Source organism: Solanum verrucosum, unplaced genomic scaffold (assembly GCF_900185275.1).
Source record: "Solanum verrucosum unplaced genomic scaffold, falcon-dt-bn FXZP01000103.1, whole genome shotgun sequence".
In the NCBI taxonomy this organism is placed as follows: Eukaryota; Viridiplantae; Streptophyta; class Magnoliopsida; order Solanales; family Solanaceae; genus Solanum; species Solanum verrucosum.
The window spans coordinates 2,766,279-2,790,775 of NW_026020048.1; the positions used below are offsets into that span (position 1 = coordinate 2,766,279).

The 24,497-nt window shown below is 31.1% G+C and overlaps 2 pseudogenes; one reads left to right on the forward strand and one right to left on the reverse strand.

Annotated features, from left to right (window-relative positions):
- The first annotated feature begins 1,052 nt into the window (after positions 1–1,052).
- On the forward strand, positions 1,053–8,551 carry LOC125823004 (uncharacterized; annotated as a pseudogene).
- Positions 8,552–9,470: 919 nt separating this feature from the next.
- Positions 9,471–21,999, reverse strand: LOC125823005 (uncharacterized; annotated as a pseudogene).
- Positions 22,000–24,497: the final 2,498 nt, after the last annotated feature.

The following is a 24,497-nucleotide window of genomic DNA, read 5'->3' on the forward strand; positions in this document are numbered from 1 at the left end:
ACCTAACCAAACCCTAATGGGCTAGAGAGTTAAATGGGTTGGGACGGGCTGATCGTTTTTAAATAAAGGGCCTGTAAAATAGCAGCCCAACCCAATCCTAAACGGGCCACGGGTTGACCCTCCAACCAAAAATGGACAACATTGCCCTCTTAGAAAGAGTACGCACATTGATGTCTGATGAACATGACATCAATACCTACAGAAATTCATTCATGAATTACACATACTTCAGTAAATATTTACAAAACAAAAACATAATAGCCAAGATTCAACATTCATAAGATTCATCCGAGCAAAAAAATTACATGATCACTATTTTCATAAACAAGACAATAAAGGAGAAGTAAAAAATTAGGCATAAAAACAAAAGTAGAAGAGGTCAAAGGTTCATAGTTATAATGGAGTAATGAACTTGGGCTAATAAGAAATTTAGTGGATAATGGCCCTGAAATGTAAAAGATATGTAAAGAAGTTAGATTTGATTTTATATTGATATTTTAAAAATATTTATTGACAAATCTTAACAAATAAAACAGTACTAAAAATATATATGATAAATGTTTTTAAAAATCACAGCCCACGGGCTGGCATATGAGGCTTGCGGGTAGGGCCTATGAAGTTCGCGGACCAAATGAGGCTGGGCTAAAAAACCTCGTTTCTAAATGGGTTGAAAAAACTAAGCCCAACCCCATAGGGAAAATAACTTAAATACACAACTTTAAGTTCCTTATTATCTATTTTTCCCTACTTTTTTTTAAACTTACTTAAATTCCTTATTTCACTTAAACATCAAATCTGTCAGATACATGATTATTTTTTACCTCCCACGTTTCACCACTCCCTATGTCACTCCTTTTTTTTCTCCCTAAATTCACTCCAATATTTTTTCAGTTACAAATCATTATCCCAAATTGATTTTCAAAAAATTTCTCTCCCAATCCAACCATTTTCAAACTTCGTCTTCTCCGTCCTCTCTCCCAAAGTCTGCCATTGTAGCTTTCATCTTCTTCCTTCAATTTTTATTTTGTTTCAATTTTTTCTTCTTGATACATATGGATCATGATCCTACATCAAATCTTTCTAATACTAATCGAACAATATACGACTTTGATGATGAAAATTGGGCAGAAATTAGATCAAAAAGTTTGCATGACCCATTAAACTTGATTAATCAGTCGACCAAAGATGTGCCAAAATTGTCTAAACCAGAGGTTGCAAAAACCCCCCCAAAAAAGGGGAAGAAAAGCAGCACCCGCTATTTCCAGACCTGCATTGCCTAGAGTATGTGTTTTTAATCTTTATGAAACTTGTTTGTGATTTGTATTGCGTTTGATATCTTAGACTGAAATTGGCTGATACATTAATTGGATGTGTTATATTGTTTATTGGGTTAAATCATGATACATTCAAAAACCCTATCTTAGTTTGATACATACTGATTTGAGATTTAATCGAAACTTATGCAACCCTTGTTTTATATTTGTATCGAAAAAAATGATACATGACAAACCCCAAAATGAAAAAGAGATTTGTCGAATTTAACAAAAAAATCGTTGATGTATCAGACAGGGCATCCTTCTGTATAATGTATCAAGTTTTATAATATGACTCTGTTGAAGTCTGGTAACATGTATTTTTCTGTGTATCAACTTGTTTTTATTATGTATCATTACTTGTTGTGTAGTGTGATTTGGTGTTTTTATTTATGTATCATAAGATATCATTATAAATAGTATCTGGTCATTTTGCAGTCAATCAAATATGTTATAAAAAATGTATTATTAATAATATATCATACAGGGTATCCTTCTGTATAATGTATCAAGTTTTATAATACAATTCTGTTAAAGTCTGGTAGCATGTATTTTTCTATGTATCAATTTGTTTTTATTATGTATCATTACTTCTTGTGTAGTGTGATTTGGTGTTTTTATTTAGTATAGTTTTCTTTTTCATTTTGCATTCAATCAAATATGTTATAAAAAAGGTACCAACACATGCCATAAGGTTTGGTGTCTCTTTTAACACAATTTTTTTGGAGGAGTTCCAGAAGTCTATAGGGGATGATGTAATTGAACTATTTAGAGCTACAGTTTTTGGACCCTATTTACACATTCCTAAATGTAATTTTCAGGGTCAAATTAGTAAATGTTTGTTGTTGTTAGAATTGGAACAAGGCAACTCAAAGGTGTTGCATATTAGGCATGCAAACGGGGGTATCTTGAAATTTGGTATCAAAGAATTTGCAATAATAACTGGTCTTAAATGTAAAGGCAATACCAAAGACTTTGAATAGCCAGAATCAACTCCCTTTAGGCTATTCCAAAAAAAATTTCCTGGTGCAGTTAAAAGTGTAAGCAAGAATCATCTAGTCCAACGATTTCTGATGGGCAACTAGAAGAGTAATCAGTATGCACTCCAAATGGCTATCATGTACTTTATCCATACATTCATTTTGGCTCAAACTGGTGATTCTTCAATATCTGTTAACGAATTCTTAATGGTTGAAGATGGTAGATATCAAGTATATCCTTGGGGACAGATTGCATTCACAAAGCTCATGGATTCACTCCGACAGGATTTCAATCTTAGCAAACATTTGTATCGGTTATATGGAATGCCTTATGCACTTAACGTATGGACATATGAATTTGCATCCCAATTAAATCCTGAAATTGTTGTCAAAGAACAGAATGTCATCCCTAGAATTTGCAATTTGAGGGTTGTGGCTTTAAAGCCAAAGTTTGAAATGCTTATGTCTAGCATTTTTCAAGAGGTAACATTGAATCCCATTTTGTATTACACTAGTGAACATTTCCACGCTTCGCGCGGTCAAAAAAATTATTTAGAAATTTAGAAATAAACTTATTAAAATTTAATCAAAATAATAACATACATCCATATATATCCTTACAGAATTAATACTATACATTAAACATTTTCTTCTAATAAAATAAAGGCATGAAATGAAAAAGTAAAGGTAGATATAAGTAGAAATGAATTGTATTTTATTATCGTTTTTCAATTATTATTTTTTTCAAAATCTTTTTTTTTCTATTTCCGTATCTAATCTCCCCCTCATTTGTGCAAATAGGTTACTTTCTCTGGAGTTTTCATTATTTTCTTCGTGATTATCTCCATTTTCTTTCCCTCTCTTATCCTAGTTCCTCTTTTTATTTTTCTGGAGCGTTACTTCTTTCGATCCTTTCTATATTTATTTAATTTCATTATTTTCTTGTTTCCCTAATTCTTGTTGTTAGTCAAAGATTGTGCTTTATTTTTGAATAATCAATTTTTTTAATACTTTTTTCTACTTTAATATTTTCATTACCTATTTGAAATCTAACGTCTTTCATCTTTGATCATCTTTTATAGCAATTATCTTCCCTTAATTAATTGAATACTTAAATGGTAAAAAATGAGAAAAAAGAAAAATATGGTTATTGATTATAGAGTTGTAATATCACTTTGTCTATGTCCAATTATATATAAATATATATAGATATTAATTTTAAATTTCTAGCTATCATATATTTGGATAAATGAAAAAATTGTGGTGCAAATTCAATTCAGGTTTTTTTTATTTGATAAACTATTGATAATAACTTATATTCAAATCACTTTTTCATGCAACAAATTTTTCAAGAGAATAAGAGATGTCCCAATGCTTAGAATTTAAATTTAAAATCCACATCTCATCCCTTATACTCAAAGGGTGAAGTAATTGCAACATAAAACATTTGCACAAAATAGGCAGAGAAAAATATAAACAGTCCAAGTTGAAAGGGAGAAAAGATTAAAAAACAGAAGAGGTAACATGAAATGACGTTTGTAAAATGAAGATATATTTGCACTGAATAAGTGTGATATCCAATAGACCAGTGAGGTCTTTTAGGATATTTAGAATATTGATACTCAAATGTTATCAACTTGTTACGGTATAAATTTTTTTCTTGCTTCTTTCCATAATGTTTTGTTCTTTCCATTGTTCCCAATAACATGATCGTCAATCAATTCTACATAATCATCTCATAAAAGTAACGAATGAAGAGGTGAGTGACTCTCGCATTGTTTAATTACAATACAATAACTTGTTATAAGGTCTTTTGAATATGTCATTATGTTTCAAATGAAGATAATAACTAAGCGATGCTGAATCTGATTTTGTCATTAAGATAGGAGGGAAATCGGCAGCTCGACGGAGAGCTTGCCCTGCCGCCATGGATGACTTGGGGAACCCTTATGTCGTCAATCGCCTCTGAAATCCCGGGTTTTTGAAAACTTCTTCAACACCAAATACCCTCATTGCCATCTCAAGAAACTCTTCTCATTATATATACAGAATTGATTACAAAATCAATTGTATTTCATGAAATTCTACCACAAATATTTGTAAAAAGTAAAATATCATTCTTAAATAAAATTTTGACATATCATTCTCTTTAGTAACAAATTATCTTCACTTGAAGTTCCATCCAAATGCTTCTGGGATTCCCTGAACATGAAATTGGAAAATTAATACATTTTCTTATACACAAGACCTTTACAATCGAAGAAATTGACAAGCCAAAGGTTTGGCTATTAATTAGCATTATGTGTTAGTGCTAGTACGTGGGATGAAGCGGTTAATTGGGCTTTAATGCAAATTACTGTTACTTGGGCTTCCTAGGCTTTATTGTTACGTGGGCTTTCTAGTAGCATAAATGTTAGGACAAATTACTTAACTACACTCTTTTACTTACCTTAATATCCATTTATCCCTACTTATTTCAAAATTTTCAAAAATCCCTTATTTTACCTATGTATCCCGTGCACAATGCTATGTATCCCGCTATGTGGAATGTATCAAACACTATGTATCCCGTGCACAACGCTATGTATCTCGCATGTATCCCGTGCACAACGCTATGTATCCCGCTATGTGAAATGTATCAAACCTAATGTATCCCGTGCACAACGCTATGTATCCCACTATGTGGAATGTATCAAACCTAATGTATCCCGTGCACAACGCTATGTATCCCGCAAACATCATTTTTACGAGATTTTTGGTAAATAGAAAACTAGAAGGGATAGGATGTTATTTAGTACTTATAATATGTGGTTCCTATAATTTATACTAAATGTTAGTCATTGCATTTTCGTGACTTGTTAAGTCACAAGTTATTTTATTTGTATTTTCTAAAGCTATTTAATTAATTAGTATATATGGATTAAAAAATGAAAAAAAAGGAGAAAAAAGATAAAAGGAATGTTGGTCATAGAGAGGTGCCACATCACCTTCTCTATATTCAGCATTATATATATATATATAGATTTCATACATAATTAAGTATATAGTTGTAAGGTTGCAAGTTTGTCGTTTTAAAATCATTTTTTTCTGTGTTAGGATACATAATTTTATCTCTTAATATTAAAAAAAATTGGTTTTCCAGAATGCAAGTTCAAACATTGTGCCAACACCGGAGGAACTTGAAGCTTTTGATTTACCTGAAGATGAACATGATCCTCCTTCTTCACCAACCACAACATCTGTCAATCCCAAGATAGTTAAACTGAATGACATTGTTGATTTCAATGGTTTCTCCAGAAGACCTCCCGAACAAGTTTTAAGGAGATCATCTAGAGTGTCTAATAAATCATCTCCATCACCACCAAAAAGAAGAAAGAAAGTGGATACACCTAAAACAAAGGTGTCAGAACCCAGTCATCCAGATCAGTCTAATGTGTCATTAAATCAGCCATTTTCTATTCCACATGGTCCTCCGACGCCGACTGCTAATGTACACGGTTCTGCAGTTGCTCAAAAAGTCAACTATGTAATTCCAGATATTGAAGAACTGAAAGATCATTTGAAGAATCACGTAAGTAATTATTTCGATTTTATTATTTTTTCTTTATATTGACTCTAATTGTAGTTATTTTTTTATAATTTTTTGATAGGTTGACAAGAAATTTGACGAACTTGTAATCTTGATAAAGGAAAATCACTCGCAGTTGATGTTATCTCGACACAAGGAAAACAACAAAGTCGATCCTCAATCAAGCAATAAACAACCATCTTCACATATACAGATTGATCTTGCTGATGCAGTTGGTGTAGCTGATTTTGAGGTTGGTGTATCTGTTAATGAGGGTGGACATCAAGTTAATGTCAATACAGAGGTATGTAACTGATACATTGTTTGTAATTGTCGTTATACCTCATACATTAAGTATGTATTAAGAATCAAAATCATATGTATCAGCACATATAGATCATATATATAGTTAAGGTGATTCACTGAATATTCTATCTCATTAATCAGTTATATATTTGAACTTTATATACATCACTTATGTTAAATAATGTATCAGTAACAATTATCTTAACACTTTTTTTATTATTAAAAATTCAAATATAGATTAATCATACTAGCAGTAACCAACAACAAATGAAATGTGTTTCAGAGCTCCAGCCTACATATGAAAGTACCCATGTTGATACTGAAGCAAATGATCGTAAGAAGGTATCAGTATGATCAAAACTTTAAACATTACAATTTTCTTTGATACATTTTCTTTTTTATATATATATGATACATAATTAGTATAATGGATAATTGATACATACACCATGCTTATATTCAGGATGATGAAGCACATCAAGCCCCACAAGATTTAAATGAAGTAAACATGGATGAACATGGTGTTGCCACAGTTCAATACAACATCCGTCATTTTGAGCCATTTAAAATAACAGTTGATACATCGGTAAATTTATCAATTATGCATCATGACACTAATATTCATTATATGCAATGATAGTAAAAAAAATATAATATCATATTATACAGGTGTCTTCCACAAAAACAATATCGCCCTAAACTCAAGCAGCAATAGATGCACTTGTATCCGATCTAGGAAAAGTTCCTATTTCTGCTAAACCATTGTGTGTTTTCAATCCACAGGATTTTACTGCCAGTCATGATTTGTTGTCTGATAGTCAATTACCCACTGAGATTCTAAACACCAAAATTGTTCTTAGAAGTCATTCAAAGACTCATGCGCCTAGAAACAGGATGCCTTCAAGAATATTCAATCTCCATACGTGACTTTTTTTGGGTCAAGTGAGAAGGAAAAACAAAAATTGAATGACGATGTTCGTCTGTATTTTCCATTTGAAGGATGTGGGATTACATATCAACCTTCGTCTAAACTAATTGATGAGTATATGCAGTGGTTATCCAAGGGGATTCTCAAAAATCATGCCAATAAGTAAGTTTTATACATATATTTTGTAAATGTTTGGATTAACTTAATTTGATGTAACCAATTGATAATACAAATATTATCACAGGAAACCATCGGAGGATAAATACAGATCAAAAGCCTCTTCTTTTGAATTTGGATGATGGATTTTGTTGTTGCATTTCCAATTAACAAGAACTGGTTCTATGCCATGTCACAACCAAACAAATATTGGACTGATCAGGTAAAGTACTTAATGAAACAATTTAAGCATGTATCAGATACATTGATATAGAACAACATAATACAAAAAATCATTTCGGATACACTCAAATAAAGTATCAAATTAGTATTTGTTTAGATTATCTATTAATGTATCAATTCTATCATAGACCTTTTTTACAAGTTTCGAATTTTGTTTATCATGTTTTTTATAGCATATCGATGTTGTTTTTTACTACCTTCGTAAAAAATCAAAACTCCGCAGCATGAATCAATACAGATACACAACAGTCAACTGCTTGTTCATCTCACACATCAAAAATACCTATTAAAGGTATTACCTGGCTAATGATGATGATCTTATTAGTACCCAAGAACGCATTGATCGCGCTTCAGTTGTATCTGTATATAAAAGGTCAATCACTAACATCATCAAAGGTTTTGAAATTCCAGCTGCTTTACCATGGCATCTTGTAGACGATGTTATATCCCGATTAATTGCGGTGGACAATTTCATTGGGTGTTGGCTGTTGTTGAACTGAAAAACAGGGTGATTAAGGGTGTATGACTCTTCATTAGGCTCAAGGAAAAAAGTAATTCCGCACGAGATAAAAATGTTGTCTAAAATGCTTCTTTCTTACCTCATGGACGGTGAATTCTTTGAAAAAACTGAGCGAACAAACTTTGTTGATTGTGATGCGTACAAGGACAATAATTCTGGTTCACTTTTGAAGGCACAAGTTTCTTTCATAGTTGAATTTGCCCAAGACATTATGCAACAAAAGAGTGATAGCCTGTAAGTATTGTGCTTTTATTATCTTTGAATCATGTATGATTTAAGTTTATAACTGATAGTCTGCATTTTTGTAGAGACTGTGGGTTATATGTTGCTACATTTGCGGAGTATCTGAGCAACCAAATCGAAACATCATTAGTTGATTTTCTTCCTGAATACCTATGCAAAAGATATGGAGCATTGTTGTGGAGTTATGGCAGCGATAAGGCTAAGGGTGCATACGTTAGTGAGAATGTTGATCCACTAAAACCTAATAGTGTAGTCACACAACCACCAGAAGAAGATTTGGTTCACGTAGTGTAGTAATTAAGTATATATGCATAGACAATGTTTTATTTTTTTTTATCCTTTTGACAATTTCACTTATGTTTTAGTCTGTTTAGATAATGTATGGACCAACATACTTTGCTGATAAAAAGTTAAATTTCAGACACATTATTGCATTACATAAAGAAAAAGTGTAGTATATAACATATATTGTATCTGATACATGTTTTCATTGTTATTATGTATCTTATAAGTAATTAAATATAATAACATATTACTTACAAATAGATTTTTGAAACTTTAACGTATATGATTCATTATTTATAATTAATATTATACGTGCAACATAATATATATAGTATATGATACACGATTCATAACTATTGTGTTAAATTAACTGTTTACAAACTTAATTGTTTAATGTATGTATCATAATATATATAGTATATGATACACATTTAATATCTTATTGCTAACATATAGGTTGTGTATGTTTTAATGTAAATGATACAGTAACTAATTAATATATATGATACAACAAACGTTAAATAATTTGATGTATATGATACATTACTGAAATTATTTATTATTTAATGCATATGATACATCAGCTTATACGTTAACCAACATTTTATTTATAATTACAATTGCACCTTAAAATTTATTTAACAAAATTAACATTGATACACAAATCATAACAAACTATTTTTTTTTGAACAACAATACTTATTAATAAGAAATGTAAATGTAAACAATACGGTTTAAATATTTTTGAACAGCTATACTGATTAATAACATTGATAACTGTTTACGTGAAAAATTATTCAACAAAAATGTTAATGCCATATAAAGATTATGATGATTTCACTTTTCTTTTAGAAAGAAAGTACAAGTTCTTCTGTTGTGACCTTCTTGTCCATATTGTCCACAAGAATTTGTGTTCACTGTAATCTTTTCATCTGCAGTTCTTTTTTCTTCGTTTTCTCGGTCGTCCAGCTAATCGTCTGTATCTAGGTGGATACACAATTTCAGCTACAACATCCTCAGGAGCTGACCAATCTTCCTTATCTGGCATTGGAACCATTAGAATCACATATGTTTTTGCTAATGCATCAGGCTTGTAGTAATCAGAGCAATATGGATGCATATCTTTAACATTCTTTTCTTTTAAAACAGCTATTGCATGTGTGCAAGGTATATCATCTAGTTGAAATCGTCCACAAGAACATACTTTTCGTTCAAGACAAACAATGTATCTTCTTCCAGCTTCATAAATCGAGAAAATAAATTCAAACGATGCATATCTTTAACATTCTTTTCTTTTAAAGCAGCGATTGCATGTGCTCAAGGTATCTCATCTAGTTGAAATCGTCCACAAGAACATACTTTCCGTTCAAGACAAACAATGTATCTTCTTCCAGCTACATAAATCGAGAAAATAAATTCAGATGATGGAACAACCTGCGTATATTAAAAAAGTCACCTATAAAATTATTTCAAAGAAATCATGTTTAAACAGCAGAATGAACACCGAATTAGATACATAGAATATAAAATAATGTATCATGACACATACCTCTATCTTCGAACTTTTAGACGCGTTTATAATCAATACCTCCTCAAATTTTCTCCCCAATGTGTCCTTTGTATAAGAAGCTATTTCTCTGTTTTTGCAATGCCAAGAACCAAATAGAATTCTATTTTCTTTCAAGAATTCTAATATAGACAATTGGCATGCTTCAACAAGACAACCATTGATACATTCCGCAATGTTCGAAGTCATCATTCTACCTCTATTTACTGTTGAGTGAACTCTCGACCACTTCTCATACCCTACATCCTCAAGGTACTCCTTAACCCTGTGATCAATTTTATCAACCTTAGCCATCAATTTATCAAAATCCTCCTTTCTGTATGCCTTGGCCATAGAGTAAAATAGATCACTTAGGGTGTTTCTGCTCCTTTTGGAGTTTCCACAGACATTCTTCCAAAGATGTCATATGCATACATAATGAGGTATATTTGGGAACACAATCCTTACACTTTTCATAATACTATCATTCATATATGATACAACACATTTTTTCATGCTCGCCAGATGCATTTTTGAATTGTTCGAAGAACCATGTCCACGAACAGTCATTTTCAGTGTCCACAACACCATATGCCAATGGAAATATGCAACCTAATTACAGAGCAACACATACTATTTCATTTGATACATAACATTTACAAACACCTCACAACTACAAAAAATACATACCTGTCCCATTAAGTGTGCTTACTGATACAAATGTCCCTTTGTAATCTCCGCCCAGATGTGCACTATCGACAACAACTATTGGTCTGCAGTAATTGAACCCCCTAATCAAAGGTCTTAAGGCTACGAACAGCTACATAAATTCATCTTCCTCGGTCTTCTGCATTCTTATATAAGAATTTGGATACACAGTATTTAGCATGTATATGTATCTCGACATCTGTCTATATCCAGCCGATGGTTTACCCCTTATCATTTCTAGTGCATGTTCTTTAGCACGCCATGCCTGCTGGTAAGATATTTGAACCCCATAAAATTCTCTAATATCAGCAAATATATCTTTTGGAGTATGAATTCTTTTATGGTTGACCAATTTGGGAGCAGTCACACCACTTACAAACCCGATTGTTGCTTGGACTTTGGTTAGTACCCTATACCGCATTGGACACGTATGTTCACTATTGAAGTATCTAACTTTGATAACATCAGATTTTTTTCTGCATGAAGCCTTTATAGTCCAGTCACATTCATCCGAAAAGCATACCAACACATAACTATATAAGTTTTTTCATCATATTAATACATATAGCGGTTGCATGTTATAATATATAAAACATTAATGTTCAAAGTAACCAAAGAATGATGTATTTTTTGTATCAGATTCAAAAAACAATAATTTATCCACGTATCACAATTTTTTGAAATGTATCGGCTACATGATTATTTACTGTTTCAACAGTATTATCTTAACGTATCAACAGTATAACTCAATGTATCAATAGTATTAACGACCAACACAACTATTTTTTATTAGATTCAAAAAATAAATAAATAATGAATCATGTATCACAAAATGACGGAATGAATCGGCTACATGATTTTTGCGATTAAATTCTTTAATGTTTAAACAGTCTAATCTGAACATATCAACAATATTAACTTAATGTATCAACAAATAATGTATCAATATCAATCTACCACAAATCATATTCAACGAACTAAATAAAAAATCAAAATCAATGACTTTCTAATTAATAATGTATCAAACATTAAAACAAAATAATGGTATCACCATTTATTGATCTAAAGAATCCAAACACATTTCTTCACAAAACAAATCAAATACTCGCATACTTTTGTCTATCAGATCTCTTTACTTTGCAATTGAAGTTGTTCTTTATCTTATATTTCGCCATCACATCTACGAGTGTTGATTTATCCTTATATAACTGACTTGTCTTCACCTCTATACTATTTGAATCAATTATGTAATTTGTAACTTCCTATTGTGGAATATAATACGAATCACAAATTCTTGATTCAACCACCGCAAGAGCTTCTGTATCTTGTGTTGTGCCTTCTACACACGTAATTTCTCCGCATGTTCCATCAAAGTTATGTACATCACCGCCAATCTTTTCATTTGTGTCAATGCATAATGGATACATTGCAAATCCTGGCTCACTTTTTTTCACTTCTAAATAAAGTATTAATACCCATGTCGTTCTTAATTTTCATCGGAGACGAGTTACCTTCTACGATGTAACTAATTTCAATGTTTTTCCTTCATACATTAATATCCAACTCAGCTGAAATTGCTGCTTTGAGATTCAAAAACGAAATTGATGTCCAACAACGATTCTGTCGCTTTTGTAACTTTCATATTTCACTTCGCTGACCCAAATTCCTGAATGCCTCAGTAAAATTGATATATTAATCTGCTAAAAAGTTATCCACATTAACATCATCTCTAGTGTAATCCTGCCTCAAGAGACAGGAATACAGTTTAGTTATATACTAAACGATGACGGAAAACATCTGCCTTAGGAACTCCTTTGTAAACATCCTCACCAGCAGGATTATTAATGATAACTTGTAAGCAATGCCATCATATATGAAAGACAATAATATTTTCATCCTTGAGACCACCTTTTATTAACAGCTGACATGAATCACATACATCATCCTGATATAAAAGCATAGGTCGACAAGGCTTATCAGTACGCATAAGAAATAAGAAAAAATAATTAAAAAAACTCTATAATAGTTAATATATCAAAAAGAATGAAAATGTTGTCTTAGCTAAACTTTTTACAAACTGATTTGTTTTTAACTGGTTGGTTGTCTTAATTGATTAGTTTCACAAGCATGGAAAGCTACCAACAAGCTTATATTTGGTAAAATCGTAGTGCAAAATAAATCACTGACATTATTGAATTCATCTATAGTTAGAAAAAAAGAAAAATCACACACAATAATGAACCAGATGCAGCTACCAAATACATATCTTCAAATTCCAACATTACTAAAGCGGACTCATGAACAAAACAACTACAACTCTCCTAAAACTATTTAATATTATTTTCCAATAATTAGTAGAACTCTTAAAATAGGGAGAAATTCTATTTGATAAGGCAAAAGACAGCAACATGGCTTTTTAATGGTTTAGTACTTGAAGGAACATATCTTTAAAAAGAACAAAAATTAAATCATATAAGTTAACTTGTTAGTGAAAAGTTTTGATGATAATCAACTTAACTATTTCAGGACAAATCAAAAAGGAAAGAATCAAATAAGAAGAAGATTCTCACAGCAAGATTGAAGATCATCAATTAGAAGATCATTAATCAAGGAGGCTGAAATCTGAAATGCACAAATCATGGAAGATTGCAAATCAAGGAAGATCACAAACCAGCTGTCAATAAATAAGAAAAGTGTAAGATCTTGATTAGATCTCCAATGGCCATATTAAATCAAGTAAGCTGCAAGAATGAATCAATCAAGAAAGGAAGGAATCTCCAAATGACTACATACAATTCAAGGAATCTGCAAGAATGAATCAAACAAGAAAGGAAGGGATCTCCAACGGCTATATACAACCAAGAAAGCTACTGAAGTAGAGACATAAGGAATGGATCACAAACGGCTGTCTGCAAGCTATTAAGGCTAAATCAATGAATACGCCTTAATTTTTATTCTTGGAAAATAAGAATATCTTGCCTTTTTTCCAAGGATTAAATCTCTTGGGTTGCCATCTCTTCATAGGACCAGATTCAAGTCTCGACCCTATATAAAAACATCACATTGCAAGTGGAAAGATTGTACAACGAGTCTGAATCATCTCACTGCTCCCTACTCTACGTTTGATAAGCATTAGTTCAACTGTGTAAACAAAAAAGAGAGAAGAGATAAAAATTGTTGGTAAGGGATTGTATCAAAATAGAAGAGTGAAAAGAAAGAGAGTGTAAACTATAAAGTTACACTAAACTTTGTACTCTCATCAAAAGTTACCAAGGCTAGAATAGAATACCCTTGTAACCCAAGGGGACTGGACGTAAGATTCACATTGGATCTCAACCAGTATAAAAATTATTGTGTCAAGTTTACTTTACACATTTTTTATTCCATTCATACTTGTCTGCAATTTGTAGTCGATCGAGGTTCCTCTCAAGTCAACTACTCACAAGTAAAAAATCGAAAAAAATAGCAATTCACCCCCCTCTTGCGCTTTCACTAACATCAATAATTTAATATGTGAACCAATGAAATAGTACAGTGAAAATATCAATAATGGAATTACATGAACATTGAGATGCCTTTGAAAGAAAAAAAAAACCACTGTATCTTTAGGACAAAGGAAATTATTCACACCCTCAACATGAGTATCCATTTTATAATTTGCAGGTGACTATTCGTGTATGCCCACAACATTTATCAACACAATTCCCAAACTATAATCAAATCGGAATAAACACCTACCACAAAATGCTAAATCGTAGGTCAATTATCCCAGCGGTGGTATATTGTAAGCCAAGTGCTTTAGAAAAATATATGAGAACTATGTAACAACTATAGTGTTTTACAATAGAATGAAATATTGTACCCAAGCAATGAATTGATAGAAATTAAAAGTCCACATATCGTACTATCTTTTTCTAATTGATAATTTTTTTTCCTTTTTAATAAATAAAAAACATAATTAAACAAGGTTTAATTTTATATAGTCTCTCCTAAATTCTTATGCTAGAATATTCAACAATCTAGCTCCATGATGGTAAACAGTTGTAATTTTCACTAACACAAGAAAGGAAAGACGTAGTCTATACTATCTCTCAATATTTACAAGTCCTCTAGATTTCATTTGTTGTTGGAGAAGTCAAAGGCACAAAAAAAACCAATAAACAACAATAACAATAACATATCCAATGAAATTTCACACAAAAATAACCAATAAATTATAAATAAAAGAGCGACGAAGAAATTTTTTGCAGACATCAAAGAAAAATGTGCCAATTTTCAATTCACAAGAGAACAAATTTGGAGTAAATAACGTGAAACTACTTACTTTTAGTTGAAAGAATTAGTAAAATGGAAAGAAATTGAACCAATAAAAATTAAAACTTACATACCATCTCTACATGAGTACCACAAAAAGAAACGAGAGTATTAAATTTGTGTGTAAATTTATAATCAATACCTTCAAACTAACAATTTGAATAATTTAGAGTAATACACAAAAATAATTCAACCATCCAAAGAAAACTATAATAGGGCAGGCTAAACAATCATCTTCAAGAAAAAACATAATTTTCCTATTGGAACATGAGCGACTGCAATTGAACCTATAAGATTGGAGTGAATGAAAGTAATAGGCACTACTCTTACCTGTGACTATGCATGTAACTAATATATGTTGGAACATTTGGTTCAAGAGAAGCATTACCACAAAATTTAGAGATAAATGGCAATGTGAGAAAAGAGATACCAACTTCTTAATACAAATATTCACCTTCTATTGTAGTAGTCACTTCATCTTCACATTGGTTACATTTCAGTCTTCAGTCTATATTTTGCCAAATTCTTTATTCGTTTTTCCATCTGCTTTAGTATAGATAAAAGTTTCACTGAGCCTGCATACCTTTTTTTACGTATGCAAGTTTCTAGACATATGTTGTCGTGTCTGTGTTATATTTTCTTAGCCGAGCAAACACGTATGATTCTAGAAATTGGATAAAGTGGAAAGTTATCAAAATGGCCTTGGTCTTCCTAAAATAAGTGATACCTTTTGGATTTTGAGATTAAAATAAGTTATTTTTTATCGTACTTTTTCATATACTTTCTAAATATATTGAAGTATCAATTATTGTGACTTATAATACTTTTACGTAGTTTTCAAATATGAAATTTTTATTCCAAAAATTTTATGTCCGAAAATTTACGATCAAAATTAAATTATTTTATTTTCAAAATTTAAATGGTGCCACATAAATTGAGACTGTTGCAAATGTTTACAAATAATATATTCATTAAATAAAGATGAAGAATATTGAAAGAAGCTATAGATGGCAAAAAACAGTTTTCACTCAATTCTTTCAATTATCTTCCTGCATTGTTTCTTTGGAAAGTTTACAAGTAAGAGGGATGGTTCTAGAGTACTGCAGAGAGTGTATTTATTAGTGTAAATTTACATTTTTATATTGGTTGTTCTAATCAACATATTTTCTACATAGTAAAAGACAAAATATCTAAAGTGAAAAGAAAGGAGTGCTTCTAATTTGCTTAAAAAACAGTTGTATTACATTTTACCCTTAAAAATGAGTATAATTACGATATTGCCAGTGGTCGTCCTCCTATCACGTTTCTATATAATAGAAATATATCTTGTCCAAACATCAACATCAATCATTCCTATGTCATATAATAATTTAAAAAACAGTTGTATTACATTTTACCTTTAAAAATGAGTATAATTACGATATTGCCAGTGATCGTCCTCCTATCACGTTTCTATATAATAGAAATATATCTTGTCCAAACATCAACATCAATCATTCCTATGTCATATAATAATTCATACAGACTTAAACAGAACTTGGTAACAACTTGCTCTTATTTATTTTTTTCTTCCCAATTCTTTTAGTCTACCACTATTCACTGGCATTATTTTATACGTGAGAGAAAGTATTGAAAACAACTTTAAATTTGACGTAAATTATTAATTTCGTCTTCAAATTGTTGATACCATTAAAAATATCTGGCTAAATTTGACGTAAATTATTAATTTTGTCTTCAAATTATTGATACCGTTAAAAATATCTGGGCTAAATATGACGTAAATTATTAATTTCGTCTTCAAATTATTGACACCGTTAAAAATATTTGGCTATCTACTTGACTAACTAAGCTTAGTTACGGCCCGATCTACCACATAACATAACAAGTTGTCTCAAACTCTTGTAGAACTATGAAACTCTTAATAAAAAGTTGAAGAAGTGTTAAAAGCACTTCTAAACTTGGCGAGAATTTAGGGGTGCGTTTCACTCGTGTTGTAAGATCGAAATGTATTTAAGTTTAGTTAGTAAAGAAAGGGAATATTTTTAAGGCTGTCAATAATTCGGAAATAAAACTAATAATTCACGTCGAATTTAGAGATATTCAAATACTTTTCTCTTTTATATATTCTTTTCCTGCAACCTGAACAAAACAGACACGTGAAGAAATAGTTCACAGAGAGACAAGACATATAAATAAACAGCTTGAATTGTCTAATTTGAGCATCCATTTTGATGCCATTTCTGGAGAGTTCTCTATTTATTTAATTTGTTTGATTCTTTTCCTTTAAGCCCTACACATGTCAATTATGCTTTTTAAAACTGTGTTGTTTGTATCCGTAGAGTCTAAATCTTTTTTTTTACAACTAGAGAAATTATATTTTGTTTGTTTAAGTTCTTGAGAAGCTAAATGTGTTTATTTTAGAGAGATGATGTGTTGGTGTAATATATCACAAATATAAAATATTACAGTAAAAAATAAAATGACAGAAATGAATAAATAAATTTTTAGGTTGAGGCACAAATATCTTGCTCTCTTAAAGGAGATTTAAGCCCAGTACTGCGGCATAATCTACACCGATCCAGCAGTAATACTCTTGACTTGTTCCCTCCAGGATACAACAGCCCAACAACGTCGTACAACTCATGCAACTCCGGATTAGTTGAAGAGTCCAAAGCTCCACATAAAAACACCTTCCTTCAACATACAAATATTCTCTTTTGTATAATGAATATAGTTGAAGACTTAGAATATTTTCTTTGTCTCAACTCTCTCTTTCACTACATTTACCTCACTAAACACTATAATATTTTTCCACACTTCTCATCTTTTTTGACATCCCTTTCACAAAGGAAGAAACACCACTATTTATAGGGGAGTAATTCTTCTTTGTATTGAATAAGAATAATGTGGAATTGTGGATAATAATGTAGGTAAATGAATGACCTAAAGGTTATATAAGTTACAATGCATAATGAGGTAGAGTAATGGGTGAAATTAGTGGTAGATCATGGTAATAATGGTTACAAGAATTACACCATTGTAATGACCACATTCTTATCAACTTATACCCACTAACATATGCACTTAATATTTTAATTTTAATATTAAAATATATAAACACCAACATGATGAGGTATAAAGAAAAAAATAAGTAATCTGAGCAGTAGCATAAGTTGTTTTCAGAAGTCTGCTCTAATATAGGCATAGTTTTTTTCCAAATTAATTTGTTAAACATCTTTTAAAAGTATTTTTTTTTTAAATAATCTAACAAAAAATATGTTTCAAAATAACCAGATTTTGTTATTTGGCCGAACATGCTATTAATCTCCAGCCAAATATAACTCACCGTAGGCATTAAAGTTTTAATAGTTAATCATAAAATAACTAGGACTATACTTCAAATTACAGATATATTAGTCCAATATTATAGACTAATATAATTGGACTAATGCCCTAATTAAAAAAAGTTACATTGTATAATTGTCCATAAAAATAATACTCAACAAATATACATATATTGTATAGTATTATCGTATGGTTGTTTTGCTCATGTATGGGCCAATAATTGAAGAAACAATTGGGCAGTAATAAAGCATAGAAACACCAACAGAAATAAAACAACAACAACAATAAGATTTTATTTTATTAATAAAGGAAATTTAGTAGAAACTTGAATTAGAAAAAAAATTATTTGTATTCAATAAGGATCCTTTTCTTGTATCAGCCTATTAGTGAAGGAAAATAGTAAAGAATTAAGAATATACAGTTTTTTTTTTTTAATTTATACCACTAGATGGTGTCTAACAGTTTTTTATTAATAAATAAGTAGAATTTAAAAAAAAAAAAAAACTCAATAGAAATAAGTACATGCAAGGCTAGGCTAGGCCTTACCTTACCAATTCTAATGAAGTAAGAAACCTCTACTAATTAACCCGCATGAAAAAAATAAAATAAGAGCATACGGTTTATAATCATTTAAAATTTATTAAATATAAATTTATAAAATGATTTGGATTATATTAAATTCATGAATATATTAGTCCAAATAAATAGTATGGATTAATATAATTGGGTTAATTATTTAATCAAATAACTATGAATTTAATTAAAGTCCGCTCCATAAAGCATATATGGCATGTCACTTAAATCTGATTGGTCGAAGGGAGTCCTCTTCCAATCACAACTCCTCTATTTTAAACCTATAAATAGGGATCCTCATAATTCAAAAAGGAACGAAGAATTCTAACAAGAAGCTAGAGAAAGCTTGTGGATTAAAAGTCGCAGATTTCTCTACAAGTTCAAAAATTCTAACAAGAAGCTAGAGAAAGCTTGTGGATCAAAAGCCACAGATTTCTCTACAAGTTCAAGAATTTGAGAGTTCAAGAACGTTCCAGATCAAGAACGATCAAGATCAAAACCACCGGATTCAAGATCAAGCTTGATGCCCTTGAATTCAACTAGAAGTCAAGATCAAGATAAAGTTCAAATTCAAGTTTATCGAAAATTCAAGAACAAGCTCCAAAGCCCTTGAATCCAAGATCAAGTTCAAGTTCCAGTTCATCGAAGATTCAAGAACAAGCTCCAAAGCCCTTGAATCCAAGATCAAGTTCAAGTTCAAGATCAAGTTCAAGACAAATTCAAGATCAAGAGCCCTTGAATTATATCTGAAAAGGCGAATTCAGAGGAATCATAAAGATTGTAACACTCGCATTTTGAAATCAATAAAATGATTGTGTAATAATTTTCCATTCTTGATTATTATTTTCTCGACGCTTTTATTGTCTACACGGTTCTTCAAAATAGTCCTCTATGGACTTTTTTTTTTATCGAACCACTCTATTTGTTATTAATGGATTGGTTTCTTTGGGTGGTTTAGTTTTAATTTGGTCTACTTTTTAAAATTGGTGTTTTAACTATTTTTTCAGAAAATACTAAACTCGACCAAAATGGTCATTAAAGCGAATTAGATAAAGTACAATGATTTATTTCAATCTGAGTTGAGTGAATAATAATTGAAGGACAAGAAATAAATGAATATTTAAATGATGTTTCTCCTTAGATTTTTTTATTTTTTTTTGTCTTTCTTATTAGTACTTGTAAATATTGGGTAGTCCCATTCACCTTGAAAAATTGTACTACTCCATCCGTCCTAATTTGAGATGGAGTTTAACTTGACACTAAGTATAATATAGAACGATTTTTAAAGTTTGTAATTTAAATATTATATATAAGTTATTAATATTTATGTGACTATAAAATATTTTATTAATAATAAAATTATTATTTTTTTGAAAAATTGAAAAAAAAAGTTGAGTAGTACAATTTGGATAGGGACAACTTTCTTTTGAATTTTTATATGCTTCAGACACTTTGAGTGCTTCAGGGATTTTCATAAAAATATTGTGATCTAGTGAGCCATATAAATAGGTTGTGACAACGTCCATTAGATGCATTTTAAGCTTTTTATGAGCTGTCATATTTATTAGATACCTGAAGGTAATTGCATCTACCACAGGAGAATATGTCTCCTCTAATCAATGCCAAGCCTTTGTGAAAATTCTTGTGCCACAAGTCATGCTTTATATCTTACGACTTTACCATTTTCATTGCGTTTTCACACAAAAACCCATTTGTACCCTACTGGCTTGACACCTTCAGGTGTTCGAATTATTGGTCCGAAAATTTCACGTTTTTCAAGTGAAGCCAATTCTGTTTGAATTGCTTCCTTCCATTTTGATCATCTCTCTGTCTACATTCATTGACAGATCTTGGTTCCAAATCCTCATCTTGTTGCATTATTTCAACTACAACATTATAGGCAAAAATATTATCCACCACAATATTATTTCGATTCCACATTTTTCTTGTCGAGACATAATTTATAGAGATTTTCTCATTCTCATTATTTTCAGGTACATGGACCTTCTCAGTGGTTTCATCATTTATTATGTCTCGAAGCTCTTCATGAGCAATTGCCTCCACATTATGATCATCTTGATAATTTATTCATTTCCTTTTCTGAGGACTTTTATCCTTGGAACCAATTGGTCTACCATATTTTAAGTGTGGTCCAAACTCAATTGCCTTAACATTTTGTCCTATTGGGACATCAACTCGAACTTGAGAATTAACAGCTGGGATATATGATTTTTGTAATCCGTGAAAGGTTAGTAAATGCATCTGACAGTTGATTTGTAATATTCTGCAAATAAATTATCTTTTGAACTTCTTGCTCACATTGATTTGTTCGAGGATCTAAATGAGACAATGAAAGTGAATTTCAATTTATCGCATTTTCCAACTATTTCTGTTCTCCCCGTAATGTTAGGTATACTGATTCATCAAAATGACAATCAACAAACCTTAAAGTAAATAAATCTCCAGTTTTAGGTTTCAAATATTTTATAATAGAACGAGATTCATACCCAACATATATCCCCAAACTTCTTTAGGGACCCATCTTTATGTGTTGTAGTGGAGCAATTGGAACATATACTGCACAATCAAAGATTTTAAGATGGAAAATGTTTGGCTTTTGACCAAAAATCAATTGCAATGAGGAGATGTCATGATAACTGATTGGCCTTATGCACACAGGTACTGCTGCATGCAAAATATCATGCCCCTAAACCGTAACAGGCAACTTTGTCCTCATCAACAATGGTCTAGCTATCAGTTGAAGACGTTTAATCAATGACTCTGCTAAATCATTTTGAGTATGAACATGTCCAACATGATGTTTAAATGTTATTTCAGTGGGCAAATAATAATCATTAAATGTCTTAGATGTAAACTCACCAGCATTATCAAGACGAATTGTTTTTATTGCATAATCTGAAAACTGTGCTTTTAACCTTATAATTTGAACCAACAACCTCGCAAAAGCCATATTGCGAGTTGACAATAAGCACACGTGTGACCATATTGTAGATACATCTATCAAGACCGTAGAATATTGAAGTGGTCCACATGCGCACGGTGAATAGGTCCACATATATCACTATGTATCCCTTTCAGAAATGCAGGGGATTCCACCCCAACCTTAGCCATTGATGGTTTGATAACCAACTTTCCTTGAGAACAAGCAGCACAAGAGAATTTCTTTGATTATATGCCCATGTGAATTCTCAATTATTTTGCGCATCATATTATAACTGGGATGACCCAACCGGTCGTGTCAAATTATAAAATCATTAGAACCAGTAAGCCTTTTGTTTACTATGACATGTGATTCAACCGTACCAATATTTGTATGGTACAACCCAGAAGAAAGTGCAGATAATTTTTCAAGCACAATTTTCTTCTCTGCATTTATTGTAGTAATATAAAGGTATTCAACCTTTCCTTCATTCGCAGTCTCAATATGATAGCCATTTTGGCGAATAACCTTGAAACTTAACAAGTTTCTTTGAGACTTACTACAATACAATGCATTATCAATTACCAATAATGTTCCTCCAAGTAGTAATAAGGCCGCTCTTCCAGAGCCCTCAATCAATTTTATACTATCGGATATTATATTAACATATGCCTTTTTCATTACCAAATTAGAGAAATATTTCATTTCTCTTTGTATCGTATCAGTTGTGGCACTGTCCAGAAGACACATATCTCTATTACTCATCTTGGATCCAACTAAAGACTGCATTTTTTTATTTATCTTCATAAAAATAAAAATACATAATAATAAGAAGTACGAAACTTAACAAAATAAAATTTAAGTACATGAACTTTAAGTAAACATTAAAAACACATAACAACATTATTCATTTCCCAGTTCAATTATCAATCTTCAATTGCGATCCCCAAGAGTCCTCAGCTTCTAGATGAGTAATATCATCGAGCCCATCAAAAGCATCATCTTTCAATGCTAAATTCGCCTCAACATTCTCATCATATTTTTGGGAAGACCCTGTCTGAGCATCATCTTTGAGAGTCAAATGTGACTCTACTCGAGCATTAAAAGAGGAGGTGTCGCCTTTATTTCTTTTTCTTTTAAAGGAATTTTGATACAGCCTGGCAAAATGCTCAAGTGCCCGACATTCATTTTTCAGTGACCTTTAAGGCCACAACGATGGCAGTGATCACCCTTGCCTTTTAAAGGGTTATTTTGAGAATCCATATTATTTTCTCTTTTGTTATGGCCACCGCCTCGACGATTATTATATCATCTTTTGCCTTTGCCACTCCCGCGCACATTATCATGGCCCCCGATTATTTTGTCTTATTTCATACTGGTTGTGTGCTTCTACCCCGTGTGCCTCCGGTAATGGAGCACTTTCAGCGGAACAGGCTTCATGATTTTTCATTAAAAGGTCATTATGTTGCTCAGCCACCAGAAGGCATGGGATTAATTCAGAGTATTTTTTAAAACCCTTTTCACGGTATTGTTGTTGTAATATCATATTGGAGGCATGAAAAGTAGTTAGTGTCTTTTTCAACATTTCCTCATCTTTTATAACTTCCCTACATAATTTTAATTGGGAAGTGATTCTAAATACAACAGAGTTAAACTCAATTGCGATTTTATAATCTTGGAACTATAAGTGCATCCACTCATAACGAGCCCTTGGCAATACCATTGCCTTGAGGTGGCCATACCTCCTTTCAAACCTATCCACAATTCAAGTGGATCTTTCACTGTTAGGTATTGAACCTTTAGGCTTTCATCAACATGATAATGAAGGAAAATCATTGCCTTCGCTTTATCTTGACTTGATGCTTTATTTCCTTCGATTATACAATCACCAAGACCCTTAGCGGTAAGGTGAATTTCAGCATCAAGTACCCATGACAAATAGTTCTTTCTAGAAATGTCAAGTGCCACAAATTCAAGCTTTGACAAATTCGACATGATGAAAAGTATCATAAAATAGTTGATTTAATGACATGATGTGATTTCTTTATAATAAAAGATAAATTTATGTTTCAAATGATTAAGAATTAGTATAAAGTATATTATATGCATGAACATGGAATGTTACAAAAACATGTAAACTCATAAAGTAAGAAACGGTAGATTTAAATATGTTCTAATTATTTTTCAATATTTATTAGTAGTTTCAATAGTTATTACCATCAAACTTTTGTAAGATTTTCAAGTCATATTTAATATATAATACTACTCTCTTTATGACACACAAATATTTATAATAAATTTATGACAAGAAAATACTTACAATTCTTCTAACTAGCATGTTATCATATTCCCTAGTATTTAATTTAGAGTTATAAGTTAGTAGCATATAAACAACATAAAAATATAAACCTGAAACGTATTGATTATTATGCCTAGTAAAGTATCATAATAATACCTAAAGCAAGTTATGCAGTAATTAAATTACAGATCAAAGATTTATGCAAGTCCTATTAGAGATGTTATAAACA